Source organism: Manacus candei, unplaced genomic scaffold (genome assembly GCF_025592945.1).
Source record: "Manacus candei isolate 608988 ecotype Guabito, Panama unplaced genomic scaffold, ASM2559294v1 h1tg000078l, whole genome shotgun sequence".
Lineage (NCBI taxonomy): Eukaryota > Metazoa > Chordata > Aves > Passeriformes > Pipridae > Manacus > Manacus candei.
In genome coordinates this window covers 310047-330163 of record NW_026138126.1, presented here as the reverse complement: position 1 = coordinate 330163, position 20117 = coordinate 310047, and the positions used below count along the sequence as shown (strand labels likewise).

The window sequence follows — 20117 nt, the reverse complement described above, 5'->3', positions numbered from 1 at the left end:
CTGCAGGCATCACACTGCTGTGCTTTGCATTGGGAGTTACAAAGGGGTTAATCACACCAGTGCTTTGGCAACTGCTGAGCAGGGCTGGTGCAGCATCTGCATTGTCATCTTCGTCCCCTGAATCAGGGGCAAGATCATGGGAGGCGATACAGACAGGTCAGTTGAGCCAAATGGACCAAAGGGACATTGCAGAATATATGGCATCAGCTCAGCTACAAGAACTCAGGAAAGGAACAGGAAAGGGGGAAAATCCATTTTTTTACAATACATGCCTTCTGAGCGGCTTCTCTGTGTGGTGAAGCCCTGCTTCCCATGAAGTGGCCAGGAGGTAGAGAGAAAATCTTTTTATTTCTCATCTATCGCACACCTAGGATGAATAACTATTATTCTCAACTATAACCCAAATCTGACTTTAATTACATTCTATCTATATACTGTAACAACTTCCGCCATCTTCTTCATCCTTAACACAACCAATACCCTAAAACTATCCACTGTTATATCCACATGAACCAAAATTCCATCACTAACCACAATCCTTATGCTCACTCTCCTCTCCCTTGCAGGTCTTCCTCCCCTAACGGGATTCCTACCCAAATGGTTAATTATTCAAGAGCTCACAAAACAAGAACTAACAGTAGTAGCCACAGCTATTACCCTACTCTCTTTACTTGGACTTTTCTTCTACCTACGACTGGCCTACTGTGCAACCATCACACTACCCCCAAACTTCACTAACTACATAAAACAATGACAAACTAACAAACCAACTAACACCCTAACCACAACCTTTACCTCCTTATCAATTATACTCCTACCACTATCTCCCATAGTACTCGCAATCCCTTAGAAACTTAGGTTATTTAAACCAAAGGCCTTCAAAGCCTTAAACAAGGGCTAATCCCTCTTAGTTTCTGTTAAGGTACACAGGATACTAACCTGCATCTCCTGAATGCAACTCAGATGCTTTAATTAAGCTAGAACCTCCCCCTAGACAGATGGGCTTTGATCCCATAAAATTTTAGTCAACAGTTAAATGCCCCAACCAACAGGCTTCTGTCTACTAGATCCCGGCGCATGTTTAATGCACATCAATGAACTTGCAACTCAACATGAACTTCACTACAGAATCGATAAGAAGAGGAATCAAACCTCTGTAAAAAGGACTACAGCCTAACGCTTCTACACTCAGCCATCTTACCTATGACTTTCATCAACCGTTGACTATTTTCCACTAACCACAAAGATATCGGCACACTTTACCTTATTTTTGGCGCATGAGCTGGTATAATCGGCACAGCCCTTAGTCTCCTCATTCGAGCAGAACTAGGACAGCCAGGCACCCTTTTAGGTGATGACCAAATTTACAATGTAATCGTCACCGCACATGCCTTCGTTATAATTTTCTTTATAGTAATGCCTATTATAATCGGAGGGTTTGGTAACTGATTAGTACCATTAATAATTGGTGCCCCCAACATAGCATTTCCACGAACAAATAACATGAGCTTGTGATTACTTCCTCCATCCTTCCTACTTCTTCTAGCATCTTCTGCAGTAGAAGCCGGGGCCGGAACAGGATGAATAGTATACCCACCCCTAGCCGGAAATCTAGCCCACGCCGGTGCATCAGTAGACCTTGCCATCTTCTCCCTTCACCTGGCAGGTGTCTCATCCATCCTTGGGGCAATCAACTTTATCACCACAGCAATCAATATAAAACCACCTGCTCTCTCACAATACCAAACCCCTCTATTCATTTGATCCGTCCTAATTAGTGCAGTTCTACTTCTCCTCTCCCTACCAGTCCTCGCTGCTGGCATTACAATGCTTCTAACAGATCGAAACCTAAACACTACATTCTTTGACCCCGCAGGAGGCGGAGACCCAATTTTATATCAACACTTATTCTGGTTTTTTGGCCATCCAGAAGTCTACATCCTTATCCTACCAGGATTCGGAATTATTTCCCATGTTGTAGCCTACTACGCCGGTAAAAAAGAACCCTTTGGCTACATAGGCATAGTCTGAGCCATATTATCCATTGGTTTCTTGGGCTTTATCGTATGAGCTCACCACATATTTACAGTTGGAATGGACGTAGATACCCGAGCTTACTTCACATCCACCACCATAATTATTGCAATCCCCACTGGCATTAAAGTCTTCAGCTGACTAACAACCCTACACGGTGGAACAATCAAATGAGACCCGCCCATACTATGAGCCCTAGGCTTTATTTTCCTCTTCACCATTGGTGGACTAACAGGCATCGTTCTTGCCAACTCCTCCCTAGACATCGCCCTGCACGACACCTACTACATAGTTGCACATTTCCACTATGTATTATCTATGGGGGCAGTATTCGCCATTTTTGCTGGCTTCACACATTGATTCCCACTGTTCACTGGCTACACCCTTCACTCTACATGAGCTAAAGCCCACTTTGGACTAATATTCTTTGGGGTCAACCTAACATTCTTCCCACAACATTTCCTAGGCCTAGCTGGTATACCACGACGATACTCAGACTACCCAGATGCTTATACCCTATGAAACACCCTATCCTCCATCGGCTCCCTCATCTCCATTGTAGCTGTAATTATACTAATGTTCATTATCTGAGAAACCTTCGCATCCAAACGGAAAGTAGTGCAACCAGAACTTACCTCCACAAACATTGAATGAATTCACGGCTGCCCTCCTCCCTACCATACCTTTGAAGAACCAGCTTTTGTCCAAGTACAAGAAAGGAAGAAATCGAACCCTCATAAACTGGTTTCAAGCCAACCGCATCAAACCACTCATGCTTCTTTCTTATGGGTTGTTAGTAAAATCATTACATAGTCTTGTCAAGACTAAATCACAGGTGAAAACCCAGTACATCCCATCCCAACTCCATGGCCAACCACTCTCAATTTGGTTTTCAAGACGTTTCATCCCCTATTATAGAAGAACTTATTGAATTTCACGACCACGCCCTAATAGTCGCACTAGCCATTTGTAGCCTAGTCCTGTATTTACTAGCTCTTATACTTATAGAAAAACTATCCTCCAACACCGTCGACGCACAAGAAGTAGAACTTGTCTGAACAATCTTACCTGCCATTGTCCTAATTATACTAGCCCTCCCATCCCTTCAAATCCTCTACATGATAGACGAAATCGATGAGCCTGACCTCACCCTCAAAGCTATTGGCCACCAATGATACTGATCCTACGAATATACAGACTTTAAAGATTTATCTTTTGACTCTTACATACTACCAACTATGGATCTACCACTCGGTCATTTCCACCTCCTAGAAGTTGATAACCGCATCGTCATTCCAATAGAATCCCCGATTCGAATTATTGTTACAGCTGAAGACGTTCTCCACTCCTGAGCTGTTCCTAGCCTTGGTGTAAAAACCGATGCAATTCCAGGATGACTGAACCAAACTTCCTTTATCACAACCCGTCCTGGAATCTTCTACGGTCAGTGCTCAGAAATCTGTGGAGCCAACCACAGCTTCATACCTATCGTAGTAGAATCAGCCCCTCTAACACACTTCGAAAACTGATCTTCACTTCTAACATCCTAATCATTAAGAAGCTATGAACCAGCACTAGCCTTTTAAGCTAGAGAAAGAGGATTATTCACCCTCCTTAATGACATGCCCCAACTAAACCCTGCACCTTGACTTTTTATCATACTAACTTCATGATTCACTTTTTCTCTTATCCTTCAACCTAAACTCTTACTATTTACCCCAACTAACTCACCCTCCAACAAAACACTACCCACTATAAAAACCCATTCCTGAAACTGACCATGAACCTAAGCTTCTTTGATCAATTCATAAGCCCAACCCTCCTCGGAATCCCCCTTATCCTCATCTCACTGTTATTCCCAACCCTATTACTTCCTTCTCCTGGCAATCGATGAGTTACAAATCATCTTTCAGCTCTTCAACTCTGATTTCTCCATTTAATCACAAAACAACTAATAACCCCATTAAACAAAAAAGGCCATAAATGAACCCTAATCCTATCATCACTCATAATTATACTTCTAACAATTAACCTATTAGGCCTCCTACCTTACACATTCACACTTACTACCCAACTATCAATAAACCTAGCCCTCGCCTTCCCTCTATGACTTGCCACCCTGCTAACAGGCCTACGAAACCAACCTTCAGCTTCCCTTGGACACCTCCTACCAGAAGGCACCCCAACGCCTCTAATTCTTGCCCTCATCATGATTGAAACAACAAACCTTCTCATTCGCCCTTTAGCCTTAGGAGTTCGCCTCACAGCCAACCTCACAGCAGGACACCTACTCATCCAACTCATTTCAACAGCCACTACCGTCCTCCTTCCCATTATACCTACCGTGTCCCTTCTAACAATTCTACTCCTCTTAACAATTCTAGAAGTGGCCGTGGCAATAATCCAAGCGTATGTCTTTGTACTTCTTCTAAGCCTTTACTTACAAGAAAACATTTAACCCTTAATGACACACCAAGCCCACTCATTTCACATAGTAGACCCAAGCCCTTGACCCATTTTTGGAGCAGCAGCCGCCCTCCTCACTTCCTCTGGGTTAGCCATATGATTTCACCACAACTCTATCCAACTCTTACTCCTAGGCCTACTCTCTATAATCCTAGTGATACTCCAATGATGACGTGACATCGTACGAGAAAGCACATTCCAAGGCTACCATACCCCTACAGTCCAAAAGGGCTTACGTTACGGAATAATTTTATTTATTACATCCGAAGCATTCTTCTTCCTAGGATTCTTCTGAGCATTCTTCCACTCCAGCTTAGTCCCCACTCCAGAACTCGGAGGACAATGACCTCCTATAGGAATCAAACCTCTCAATCCAATAGAAGTCCCCCTACTAAACACTGCTATCCTCCTAGCCTCAGGAGTCACTGTCACATGAGCACATCACAGCATTACAGAGGGCAATCGGAACCAAGCTACCCAAGCCCTACTTATAACCGTCCTATTAGGATTATACTTTACAGCACTTCAAGCAATAGAATATTATGAAGCTCCATTCTCAATTGCCAACGGAGTCTATGGATCAACCTTTTTCGTCGCCACAGGATTTCATGGTCTCCACGTAATCATTGGATCCTCCTTCCTCTTGATTTGCCTCCTCCGCCTCGTAAAATTCCACTTCACATCCAACCACCACTTTGGCTTTGAAGCAGCGGCCTGATACTGACATTTTGTTGACATTATCTGACTGTTCCTCTACATAACAATCCATTGATGAGGATCTTGCCCTTCTAGTATATTAATTACAATTGACTTCCAATCTCTAAAATCTGGATCAAAACCAGAGAAAGGCGATTAACATCATCCTCTTTATATTCACAATTTCTCTATCACTATGTATTATCTTAACTTCACTAAACCTTTGATTAGCTCAAATAAATCCAGATTCAGAAAAATTATCCCCATACGAATGTGGCTTTGACCCACTGGGCTCTGCCCGCCTCCCATTTTCAATCCGATTCTTCCTTGTCGCAATCTTATTCCTCTTGTTCGACCTAGAAATTGCCCTCCTACTGCCCCTCCCATGGGCTACTCAACTCCTCTCCCCCCTCACTACCTTAACATGAACCTCCACAGTCATTCTCCTCCTCGCACTAGGGCTAATTTATGAATGAATTCAAGGGGGCTTAGAATGAGCAGAATAACTTCAGAAAGTTAGTCTAGCAAAGACAGTTGATTTCGGCTCAACAAACCACAGTCCTACCCCGTGACTTTCTCAATGACCTTTCTGCATTTAAGCTTCTACTCTGCCTTCACCCTAAGTAGTCTAGGACTAGCCTTTCACCGAATACACCTAATTTCTGCCCTGCTATGCTTAGAAAGTATAATACTATCAATATACATTGCCCTCTCCATATGACCTATTCAAACCCAAACAACATCCCCCACCTTAATGCCCATTCTTATGTTAGCATTCTCAGCCTGTGAAGCAGGCACCGGTCTAGCAGTCCTAGTAGCTTCCACCCGAACTCACGGATCGGATCATTTACACAATCTAAACCTTCTACAATGTTAAAAATTATTCTCCCCACAGTCATATTACTCCCCATGACCCTCTTATCTCCTCCAAAATTCCTATGACTCAATGTCACCTCGCACAGCCTCTTAATTGCAACCGCTAGCTTACAATGACTTCCTTCAACCTATTACCCTAGCAAAAACCTATCACCATGACTTGGAACTGATCAAATTTCATCCCCCTTATTAGTTCTATCTTGTTGACTTCTACCTCTTATAATCCTGGCAAGTCAAAATCACCTTCAACAAGAACCTCCCACACGAAAATATATTTTTACCATAACCATAATCCTCACCCAACCATTCATTATCTTGGCCTTCTCAGCCTTAGAACTGATGTTATTTTATATCGCATTCGAAGCTACCCTAATCCCCACCCTAATTCTAATCACACGATGGGGTAGCCAACCAGAACGTTTAAGTGCTGGAATCTACCTCTTATTTTATACACTAATTAGTTCTCTTCCCCTATTAGTAGTGATCCTCTATCTTCACACTCAAACAGGAACTATACACATCACTATAATAAAACTTTCACACTCATCTCTTACAAACTCCTGAACAGGCCTCATATCAAGTCTAGCCCTATTGCTCGCTTTCATAGTGAAAGCTCCCCTTTACGGACTACACCTATGACTCCCAAAAGCCCACGTAGAGGCACCAATCGCAGGATCCATACTTCTCGCTGCGCTCCTCCTCAAACTTGGGGGATACGGCATTATGCGTACCTCAATAATTACAAACTCCCTATTAGACTACCTCTACTACCCATTTTTAACCCTAGCCTTATGAGGGGCACTAATGACAAGCTCCATCTGCCTACGCCAAATCGACCTTAAGTCATTAATCGCCTACTCCTCAGTAAGCCACATAGGTCTAGTCATTGCCGCAACAATACTCCAAACCCACTGATCCTTTTCAGGGACCATAATCCTAATGATTTCACATGGACTCACCTCTTCCATACTATTTTGCCTAGCTAATACAAACTATGAATGCATACATAGTCGTACTCTCCTTCTAACACGAGGCCTACAACCCCTTTTACCTCTAACAGGAATCTGGTGGCTCCTAGCCAACCTAACAAACATAGCCCTTCCTCCTACCACTAACCTGATAGCTGAATTAACTATCATAATTGCACTCTTCAGCTGATCCACCTTCACCATTATCCTAACCGGAGCCGCAACTCTACTAACTGCAGCCTATACCCTCTACATACTCCTTATAACCCAACGAGGTCCAACTCCAACCTATATTACAACCACCCAAAATTCAAATACACGAGAACATCTCCTTACAACACTTCATATCCTACCCTCCCTCCTCCTCATCCTAAAACCAGAGCTAATCTCAGGAATTCCCACATGCAAGCATAGTTTTAAACCAAACATTAGACTGTGATCCTAAAAATAGAAGTTAAACTCTTCTTGCCTGCCGAGGGGAGGTTTAACCAACAAGAACTGTTAACTCTTGCATCTGAGCCTAAGACCTCAGCCCCCTTACTTTTAAAGGATAATAGCAATCCACTGGTCTTAGGAGCCATTCATCTTGGTGCAAGTCCAAGTAAAAGTAATGGACTTCCCATTAATCCTCAACACCTCTATATTCTTGACCCTGGCTACCCTCTCTATACCCATCCTACTCCCCCTCCTATCCAAAAACTACCTAAACTCTCCAACAACCATCATACACACTGTTAAAACTTCCTTCATAGTTAGTTTAATTCCCATAATCCTCTCCATCTACTTAAATATGGAAAATACCACTTTCTATTGAGAATGAAAATTTATTGCCAACTTCAAAATCCCTTTTAGCCTTAAAATAGACCAACACTCCTTAACGTTTTTTTCCTATTGCACTATTTGTAACATGATCTATTCTTCAATTTACAACATGATATATAGCCTCAGAACCCCACACCACAAAATTCTCTCTTTACCTTCTAATCTTTCTCAATGCAATACTCATCTTAATCATCACTAATAACATATTCCTCTTATTTATCGGCTGAGAGGGAGTCGGAATTATATCCTTCCTCCTGATTGGATGGTGACACGGTCGAGCAGAAGCCAACACCGCTGCACTTCAAGCCGTACTTTACAACCGTATTGGGGATATTGGACTAATCCTCTGCATAGCATGACTAGCATCCTCAATAAACACTTGAGAAATTCAACAGCAATCCTCCCCAAACCAAATATCCCTTCTCCCTCTCTTAGGGCTCATCCTAGCCGCCACAGGTAAATCCGCCCAATTTGGCCTGCATCCATGACTCCCAGCAGCTATAGAAGGGCCAACCCCTGTATCTGCTCTACTCCATTCCAGCACAATAGTAGTTGCCGGAATCTTTCTACTTATTCGCACTCACCACATATTATGTAACAACCAAATTGCCCTAACTATGTGCCTTTGTATAGGTGCCCTATCCACCCTATTTGCCGCTACATGCGCTCTTACCCAAAACGACATCAAAAAAATTATTGCTTTCTCTACATCCAGCCAACTAGGACTAATAATAGTCACTATTGGCCTAAATCTACCTCAACTAGCCTTCCTACACATCTCTACGCATGCATTCTTTAAAGCCATACTCTTCCTTTGCTCTGGGTCTATCATTCACAGCCTTAACGGTGAACAAGACATTCGAAAAATAGGAGGATTACAGAAACTACTCCCTACAACTACCTCATGCCTGACAATCGGAAATTTAGCTCTCATAGGAACACCATTTTTAGCAGGGTTTTACTCAAAAGATCTCATTATCCAAAGTCTTAACACCTCCTATCTAAACACCTGAGCACTCCTCCTAACCCTCGTAGCTACAGCTTTTACTGCAACTTACAGCCTACCTATAGCCCTACTAGTACAAACTGACTACACCCGGATTCCCTCCATTGCTCCCATCAATGAAAACAACCCAGCAGTCACAAAACCAATTACTCGTCTCGCTCTCAGAAGTATTATAGCTGGTCTATTAATTACCTCTTATATCTCCCCTACAAAAACCCCTCCTATAACCATACCACTGGTCACAAAAACCACTGCTATCATTATTACAACATTAGGCATCATTCTGGCATTAGAACTATCAAAACTCACACATACCTTCTCTGTCCCCAAACAAAATATCACTATAAACTTCTCCAGCACTCTAGGATATTTTAACCCCCTTATACACCACCTCAGCTCTACTAAACTCCTAAACAACGGCCAGAACATTGCATCCCATTTAATCGACCTATCCTGATATAAAAAAATAGGCCCAGAAGGACTAGCGACCCTTCAACTCAAAGTATCCAAAATCTCAACTACTCTACACTCCAGACTAATCAAAACCTATCTAGGATCCTTCGCTCTATCTATCTATCTTAATTATAATCTTATTTACACAGAACTAAGAATTAATGGCCCCTAACTTACGAAAACATCACCCCCTTCTAAAAATAATCAACAATTCTTTAATTGACCTCCCAACACCACCAAACATTTCCGCCTGATGAAACTTTGGATCTCTTCTTGGCATCTGTCTAACAATCCAAATCACCACTGGCCTCCTACTAGCAATACATTATACAGGATATCACCCTGGCATTCACGTCCGTCGCCCATACATGCCAAAATGTTCAATTCGGCTGACTAATCCGAAACCTCCATCCAAACGGCGCCTCCTTCTTCTTCATATGCATTTACCTACACATTGGACGAGGATTCTACTATGGTTCCTACCTATATAAAGAAACCTGAAACACAGGGGTTATTCTCCTCTTAACTCTAATAGCAACTGCCTTCGTAGGATATGTCCTCCCATGAGGCCAAATATCATTCTGAGGCGCTACAGTAATTACTAACCTATTCTCAGCAATTCCTTACATTGGCCAAACACTTGTAGAATGAGCTTGAGGAGGATTCTCAGTTGACAACCCTACACTTACCCGGTTCTTTGCCCTCCACTTCCTCCTCCCATTCTTAATTGCAGGTCTCACCCTCATCCACTTAACTTTCTTACACAAAACAGGCTCAAACAACCCCTTAGGTATTTATTCAGACTGCGACAAAATCCCATTCCACCCCTATTTCTCAATAAAAGATATTCTAGGCCTTTTGTTCCTCCTCATTCCTCTAATAACACTTGCCATATTCTCACCCAACCTCTTAGGAGATCCAGAAAATTTTACACCTGCAAACCCATTAGTAACACCTCCCCACATTAAACCTGAGTGGTACTTCCTATTTGCATATGCCATCCTACGATCAATCCCCAACAAATTAGGAGGAGTCCTAGCCCTAGCCGCCTCCGTCTTAATTCTATTTCTAGCCCCATTCCCCCACATATCAAATAAGATACTCAACCTTTAACCACTCTAATAGGTTATAAAAAACGTTGGTCTTGTAAACCAAAGACTGAAGGCCACCCCCTTCTTAGAGTTTTCCAAAAAATATCCAAGCACCCCCCAACTTTCCAATCAACACGTACATCAAGGGGAGGGCCTCCCCCTCCCCCCATACCCTACGGTATGTATTACTTTGCATAGCATCCTCCACCACATTAGACATAACATGCATGTAGGAAAATCTGACATACTATTATTGCAAAAACCATCCAAATTTCCATACTATCTCCCATACAATCCAAAACTTGTCATTCACAGATCTAGGCACATTCCCACACAAGGACATAACATGTCATGTTCTAGGAATAATCCTGCCAAACGAACTAAAACCTAAGGCTGCTAATTTTCGCATAAAATCCTTCTCAATACGAGGAATGTCACAGAACCTAAAATCCATGGTCCATGGACCACTCACCACTTAACCTTGCTCTATGTACCAACCAAGAAGTGCTGGGTTATTTATTAGTCGTACTCCTCACGAGAAACCAGCAACCCGGCATTAGTAATGTTTATCATGTCCAGCTTCAGGTGTATTCTTTCCCTTTCCACCAATAACCCACTCTCATAACTTGCTCTTTGTCGCCTCTGGTTCCTCGGTCAGGGCCATAACTTGCTTAATTTTCCTAAACTTGCGCTCTGTTACTAATGGTTGGGGATGCTCGGCCAACCTGGACCTCATGATCACAGCATTTTCTCTCTTCTAAACTTTTGGGTTTTTTTTTGGGGGTAGATCTCAATAAACCCTTCAGAGTGCTTCGCCAGGGGGCTCCCATTAATGGTTGACATGGACCCCTTATGGTCGGCGAGCGGTTTTCTCACTTTCGCGTGAAAATTAATGATATGGTTTCAAGTGTTATTCAGTCTCATACTGTTGCACTGATGCACTGTCACGTGCTGTTGGCTTGGTTTTTCCATTACGTCTCTCATCAAGTTGCAATTTAATTAATGCACGCCAGACATATTTTTTGTCATCAATTTCACAAAAAATGACAAAAATTTTGTCATTTTTTGCAATGATCTAGGGACTTTCCCGCTATTCATTATTAATTTTTGTTTTTAAATTTTTTAACAAAAATTTCAAATTTTACAAACTTTCCATTCCCCTAATTTTCCAATTCAGACATTTGCATCATCAATTTGTTAAATTTTTTTAACACACTTTAATCTACCCCATCATTTCCTTTCATCATTCATTTGTTCATTTGTTTGTTTACACTTTAATCTACCCCATCATTTCCTTTCATCATTCATTTGTTCATTTGTTTGTTTACACTTTAATCTACCCCATCATTTCCTTTCATCATTCATTTGTTCATTTGTTTGTTTACACTTTAATCTACCCCATCATTTCCTTTCATCATTCATTTCTTCATTTGTTTGTTTACACTTTAATCTACCCCATCATTTCCTTTCACCCTCTTACCTCCCCAATTAATCGCCCCCACTACTCTAACTAATATTCCACTCACATACACCTTTAACAGTTGGTCCCAAACTTTTTTCCAACCCTTCAGAAAAAAAGGAATCAAACCTTTATCACCAACTCCCAAAGCTGGCATTTTCATTAAACTATTCTCTGAACCACATCTCCTTAAACCGCCCGAATTGCCCCATGAGACAACCCTCGTACAAGTTCTAGCACAACAAACAACGTCAGCAACAGACCGAGCCCGCAATTAAAAATTGTCCCACCCCCCAAGAATAAAACATAGCCGCTCCCTCAAAATCCAACCGAATAGATAAAACACCCCCACTATCCACCGTGTTTATCCCCAACCACTCTAACTCAGATAGCCCTATAATAAACACCCCACCCCCCAACACTAAAACTAACCCAGCACCATACCCAAGAACCTGCCAGTCCCCTCAGGTCTCAGGAAATGGATCTGCTGCCAATGAAACCGAATACACAAAACCCACTAACATCCCACCTAAATATACCAGAAATAACACTAGTGATACAAAAGACACCCCCAAACTCATTAACCATCCACACCCTACAATAGACGCCAACACTAACCCCACTACTGCATAGTATGGAGAAGGATTGGAAGCAACTGCTAGTCCTCCCAAAATAAAACTAACACTTAAAAATAGTATAAAGTACGTACGTCATAACAATTCCTGCTTGGCCTCTATCCAAGACCTTTGGCCTGAAAAACCATCGTTGTAATTTCAACTACAAGAACATAAAACCTTAACAAACCCGCCCACAACACTACAATCCTGCCCCTTTCTACTCTTCTAACTTCTCAACAACACATTTTTGTTATCCACGAGAACTACTTCTCCAACCACTAAACAAATCCTAAATCAATATCAACTATTACTACAACTAAAACAAGCCCCAATAATAATCACTATGCCTATAACAGCCTTAGTCCTTGTAGCTTACAATAAAGCATAACACTGAAGATGTTAAGACGGCTATTACACATACCCAAGGACAAAAAAGACTTAGTCCTAACCTTACAGTTAGTTCTTGCCAAATATATACATGCAAGTATCCGCATCCCAGTGAAAATGCCCTCAGCACCTTAAAAAGACAGCAGGAGCAGGCATCAGGCACACCACTCCAATTGTAGCCCAAAACGCCTTGCCTAGCCACACCCCCACGGGTTTTCATCAGTAATTAATATTAAGCAATAAGTGTAAACTTGACTTAGTTAAAGCAACTTACCAGGGTTGGTAAATCTTGTGCCAACCACCGCGGTCACACAAGAAACCCAAATTAACTTTATACGGCGTAAAGAGTGGTTTTTCATTATCACTTCAACTAAGACTGAAATGTAACCAAGCTGTTATAAGCACAAGATGCATCCAATACTCCCATAGAAATGATCTTAGCTTCATGATCAACAAAACTCCACGAAAGCCAGGACACAAACTGGGATTAGATACCCCACTATACCTGGCCCTAAATCCCGATGCTTTCACCACTTAAGCATCCGCCTGAGAACTACGAGCACAAACGCTTAAAACTCTAAGGACTTGGCGGTACTCCAAACCCACCTAGAGGAACCTGTTCTATAACCGAGAACCCACGATACACCCAACCATCCCTTGCCAAATCAGCCTATATACCGCCGTCGTCAGCCCACCCCTAAACTGAGGTTTAACAGTGGGCACAACAGCAACATCCCACTAATGAGACAGGTCAAGGTATAGCTCATGAGATGGTAGAAATGGGGTACATTTTCTAGCATAGAATACCTCACGACAAGGAGTGTGAAATCACTCCTAAAAGGCGGATTTAGCAGTAAAGCAAGATAATAATGCCTCCTTTAAGCTGGCTCTGAAGCACGTACATACCGCCCGTCACCCTCCTCACAAGCTATGATTAATTTTATTTATAATAAACCCCTAAGCTAGAGATGAGGCAGGTCGTAACAAGGGAAGTGTACCGGAAGGTGCACTTAGTCTACCAAGACGTAGTTATAACTAAAGCATTCAGCTTACACCTGAAAGATATCTGTTCCATATCAGATCGCCTTGAAGCCTAACTCTAGCTCTTCTACCAGATTACATAGAAACTAAGTTAATACTACCCATTAAATCAAAACATTCTCTCACTCAACCTAGTCTAGGCGATAGAAAGGTAAACTCAAGACGCAATAGAGATCATGTACCGTAAGGGAAGAATGAAATAGTAATGACAAACCAAGCAATAAATAGCAAAGACCAACCCTTGTACCTTTTGCATCATGATTTAGCCAGAACTACCCAAGCAAAACGCCAATTTAAGCTTGCTTCCCCGAAACCCAAGCAAGCTACTTACGAGCAGCTATCTACTGAGCAAACCCGTCTCTGTTGCAAAAGAGTGGGAAGACTCGTTAGTAGTGGTGAAAAGCCAATCGAGCTGGGTGATAGCTGGTTGCCTATGAAATGAATCTTAGTTCCCTCTTAATTCACCTCCCAGGACTACACTCAACCCACATGAAGCGAATTAAGGGCTATTTAAAGGAGGTACAACTCCTTTAAAAAAGAATACACTCTCCCCTAGCGGATAAATTTAATTACAGCTTAATTGTGGGCCTTCAAGCAGCCACCATTAAAGAATGCGTCAAAGCTCCTCACCTAAAAAAATCTAAACTTCCTCATGACTCCCTCTTCCCCAATAGGCCAACTTATATTAAATAAGAGAATTTATGCTAAAATAAGTAACTAGGGATCCCCTCTATGGCGCAAGCTTACATTACAACATTATTAACAATCCACAGGATATTTTTTAACCTTAACAAGACCTTATACCCAAAACTCTGTTAACCCACCTATGGAGCGCCCCCAAAGACGATTAAAATCTGTAAAAGGAACTAGGCAAATCCAAGGCCCGACTGTTTACCAAAAACATAGCCTTTAGCAAACCAAGTATTAAAGGTGAAGCCTGCCCAGTGACAATTCGTTCAACGGTCGCGGTATCCTAACCGTGCAAAGGTAGCGCAATCAATTGTCCCATAAATCGGCACTTGTATGAATGGCTTAACGAAGTCTTAGCTGTCTCCTACAGATAATCAGTGAAATTGATCTTCCCGTGCAAAAGCAGGAATAACCCCATAAGACAAGAAGACCCTGTGGATCTTTGAAATCTACTACCACTCCCATAAACAATACTCACCCACAGGACCTACTCCCCCGGGATTTTGCTGGTGTGCATTTTTTGGTTGGGGCGACCTTGGAGACAAACTTAACCTCCAAATATCAGACAATCCATCTTAAGCAAGAACTACCCATCAACGTGCTAATAGTAACCAGACCCAATATAATTGATTAATGAACCTAGCTACCCCAGGGATAACAGCGCAATCTCCTTCAAGAGCCCACATCGACAAGGAGGTTTACGACCTCGATGTTGGATCAGGACATCCTAGTGGTGCAACCGCTACCAAGGGTTCGTTTGTTCAACGATTAACCGTCCTACGTGATCTGAGTTCAGACCGGAGTAATCCAGGTCGGTTTCTATCTATGTTACAACTCCTTCTAGTACGAAAGGATCGAAGAAGTAAGGCCTATGCCACAAGCACGCCTTCGCACCCAGTAATGAACCCAACTAAATTACTAAGAGCTCCACCATAACCCCCTCCTAGAAAAGGACCGCTAGCGTGGCAGAGCTTGGCAAATGCAGAAGGCTTAAGCCCTTTACCCAGAGGTTCAAATCCTCTCCCTAGCTCCAACGCAAACCACATGACAATTCACTTAACCCTCACTTACTTTATTATATCAATATCCTATGCTCTCTCCATCCTCATCGCCGTAGCATTTCTTACCCTAGTTGAACGTAAGATTCTAAGTTATATGCAAACCGGAAAAGGGCCTAATATTGTAGGACCATTTGGTCTCTTACAACCTATAGCAGATGGAGTAAAGCTATTCATTAAAGAACCAATTCGTCCATCAACTTCATCCCCTTACTTATTTATATCTACTCCTATCTCAGCCCTTCTCCTAGCAATTACAATCTGAACACCACTTCCCCTACCCTTTCCCCTTACTGACCTAAACCTTGGCATACTCTTCCTTCTAGCTCTATCTAGCTTGGCAGTCTACTCAATTCTATGATCAGGGTGAGCCTCTAACTCAAAATATGCCTTAATCGGCGCCCTCCGAGCAGTCGCACAAACTATCTCTTACGAAGTTACCCTGGCCATTATTCTCCTACCCGTAATTATCCTTAGTGGTAACTACACCCTCAATACCCTAGCTACAACTCAAGAACCTCTCTACCTCATTTTCTCCTCCTGGCCCTTAGCAATAATATGATATATCTCCACTCTTGCCGAAACAAACCGCGCTCCATTTGACCTGACAGAAGGAGAATCTGAACTAGTCTCAGGGTTCAACGTAGAATATGCTGCAGGGCCATTCGCCTTGTTTTTTCTTGCCGATTATGCTAATATTATACTAATAAATGCACTCACAACCATTCTATTCCTAAACCCCAGCTCACTTAATCTCCCTCAAGAACTCATTCCCCCTACTTTAGCTACAAAGCCCCTCCTCCTTTCCGCAGGATTCTTATGAATCCGCGCCTCTTACCCTCGATTCCGATATGATCAACTCATACATTTGCTTTGAAAAAACTTCTTACCCCTAACATATGCCTATGGCATACCAGCCTTCCTATCTCCTATGCAGGCCTACCCCCCTACCTAAGACACTCAAGGAAATGTGCCTGAATCCAAAAGGGTTACTATGATAAAGTAAACATAGAGGTATACCAATCCTCTCATTTCCTAATTTTAGAAAAGTAGGAATCAAACCTACACTAAAGGAATCAAAATCCTCTATACTCCCTCTATATTATTTTCTAGTAAGGTCAGCTAATTAAGCTATCGGGCCTATACCCAGAAAATGATGGTTTAACGTTACCTTAAACCCCAAACCGTAAACCCTAAAACCTAAACCCTAACCCTTGCTAACCTTAACCCTAACCCTAACCCTAACATCTCATAGCAGAGGGAGGGAGGGGCCTGATTCCTCATCAGATATATCAACAGTCAAAAGCCTGTAAGCTCAGCTCTTGCCTTTTCAGGGCTTCACACCGTCAGCACTGGAGGGAGGGAGGGGCCCGACTGCTCATCAGAGGTATCATGCAAGTCAAAAGCCTGAAAAGTCTCCTAGAATGCATAAATCATTAACCATTTCAGTCTCTGACAATTGGTCCACACAGTAACTGCAAGCTATGCCCAAAGCCTGTTCCCTAACCTTAGAAGAGAGACTGCAACCCTCGAGATGTTGGAGGCTCGAGGCATGGTCCGTGACACTAATCATGGCTATAACTCATAACTTCTTGGAGTATGGGGACTTCCCTCCTTCACCCCCGGCAGATCAAGGCCACCACTTCAACTGACAGACATGGAAGCATCGCTGGACCCCGTGGGCGGTGACTATATACATCTGTCCACTCTCAGCTTTTCTTTCTCTTACTCTCCCTTGCTCTTATCCTGCCTTTCTCTCCCCTATGCATTTTCTTTCCCCCCCCGCAAAGGTTATCTCTGTGTCACATTGTGGTATGAGAGTACCCAAAGTGCTAGCATGCCTGTTGATACAGAATTGTTAAAATAAACCTTGCCAGTATATGTTTTCAGACACCGATTATTTAGTGTCGTTTCACTTTAATCCACCCCAAGGGAATTATTAATAAAAACCTGAGTTACCCCCTCTCCCCTTTTCCTGGGGCGGGTTGTAACACCAATCAGCACTGACTCTGCCCAGTAGGCGGAGCCAGTGACGCAGAACAATCAACACGGACTCCACCTCTTGACTCCACCCAGTGGGGGGGGCCAGTGCTCTATAGAAGCAGAGTACATACCGGACGGCGGTGGGTATTCTGCCAGACACGCAACAGAACAGCAACAGCAAAAGCAGAGACCCAAGAGAAAAAGCAAAAGATTCTGACAGCGGTGGGCACTGAATCAGGCTTATAGCCCGAGAGGGGTTTACTGGGCACCACTGCATTCCTGGAATGGGGTAAACCCGCGATAGTTAGATCGCACATTGAGACAGATTCTGACTAACCCTAACCCTAACCCCAACCCTAACCCCTAACCCTTACCCCAACCCTAACCCTAACCCTAACCCTAAACCCTAACCCCAACCCTAACCCTTACCCTAACCCTAACACTAACCCTAGTAGCTTGCAGTCTCTTTTTTAAAGTTAGGGTTAGGGAACTGGTTTTGTGCATAGCTTGCAGTCTCTTTTTTAAGGTTAAGGTTAGGGAACAGGGTTTGCACATAGCTTGCATTCACTTTTTTAGGATTAGGGTCAGGGAATCAGGTTTGCGCATAGCTTGCAGTCTCTTTTTTAAGGTTAGGGTTAGGGAAGAGGGTTTGCGCATAACTTGCAGTCTCGTTTTTAGGGTTAGGGTTAGGGAAAAGGGTTTGCGCATAGCTTGCATTCTCACTTTTAAGGTTAGGGTTAGGGAAAAAGGTTTGCGCATAGCTTGCAGTCTCTTGGTTAGGGTTAGGGTTAGGGAACAGGGTTTGCGCATAGCTTCCAGTCTCTCTTTTAATGTTGGGGTTAGGGGACAGTGCTCTATACAAGTAGAGTACATACTGGACGGCGGTGGGTATTCTGACAGACACGCAACTGAACAGCAACAGCAAAAGCAGAGACCCAAGAGAAAAAGCAAAAGATTCTGACAGCAGTGGGCAATGAATCGGGCTTATAGCCTGAGAGGGGCTTATTGGGCACCGCTGCGTGTCCAGAATGGGCTAAAACCGCGATTGTTAGATCGCGCACTTAGGCAAATTCTTCCTAACCCTAACCCTTACCCATACCCCTAACCCTAACCCTAACCCTAACAGTAACCCTGTCTTTTGCTAACCCTAAACCTAACCCTAACCCTAACCCTAACTTTTGCTAACTCTAACTGTAACCCTAAATTTCCTAACCCTAACCCTAACCCTTTCTAACCCTAACCCTAACTCAAAACCTAACCCTAACCCTAACCCTAACCCTAACCCTAACCCTAAACCCTAACCCTAATCCTAACCCTAAACCAAAAGGAAACTTCCTTTGCTATGCCTACTGGGCGGAGTCAGTGCTGATTGGTGTTACAACCCGCCCCAGGAAAAGGGGAGAGGGGGTAACTCAGGTTTTTATTAATAATTCCCTTGGGGTGGATTAAAGTGAAACGACACTAAATAATCGGTGTCTGAAAACATATACTGGCAAGGTTTATTTTAACAATTCTGTATCAACAGGCATGCTAGCAGTTTGGGAGTTGGGCTATCAGTTGGGAGGCATGGCTGAAAATAGGAAAGAACAGCCCTAATTCCCAGGAAAGAAAGCCTGGAAGCTTTGGCTTTGTGGTGCAGTTGGTGGGCCACACTGGGCACTCCATGGGCAGGCAGTAAGAGTTTTCTGGATCTGGGAGTCAATCTGGGGGCCTCGGAGTGTTTGAGGGGAAGTTGGGAGTGTCCTGTGGGACCAGGATGGGATTTGAGGGCTCCTGGAGGGGCTGGGACGGGTGTATACTGCGGGCATCATCTAGTATTGATGGGGGTAATCAGTGAGCTGACTGTTTCATAATCATCCAAATTTTAACACACAATATGATTATTAGAATAAAAAGCAAAAAGGTAATATCAACAAAACAGTAACAGGGTGAAGCTCTTAGTTGAAGACTGGTTTCTTCTTTTTCTCCAGTGATTGTAATTCTTTTTCGTCTGGGTTTTAATGCCATCTTTGGCATTTTGCTGCGAACATTTTGTCCCCATATCCATTGGAAATTGTATTAACTGTTGAGGAGAACAAAGTGGAATCCCAAGGTATGTGATATATTGATAGGATTTCACTGGTTGGCTTTTAATTTGTCCAGGTTTATCGCCATAATGCTTCTGCTCTTTAACCACTTGAATCAGAATGAATTGAGTTGTTTTCTGGGTCAGGTTCTCTTTTTGAGTCCAAGGTTTTTTAGTGGATTCAGTATCAGGTACAAAGGAAATTGAGGGAGGTAAAGAATAATCTTCCCTTTGTTCATTATCACAGGGATCACTCAGTCTATTTTCATTAATGTGAGGAAAGCTGGGAGACTCTAGAAACATCAGTTGAACTTCAAATTCTCCTTGTTTCTTTCTCTCCTGAGACTTAGAATCAGGGTTCTCTGTGGTTTCCCAAGTCTCAATGCCAGGGTAAGACACTGGTTT

At 42.8% G+C, this 20117-nt stretch overlaps 1 pseudogene; it reads right to left on the bottom strand.

The window, feature by feature from the left end:
* Nucleotides 1–461: 461 nt before the first annotated feature.
* LOC127481335 (NADH-ubiquinone oxidoreductase chain 2-like) overlaps nt 462–20117 on the bottom strand; it is a 168228-nt pseudogene continuing 148572 nt past the window's right edge.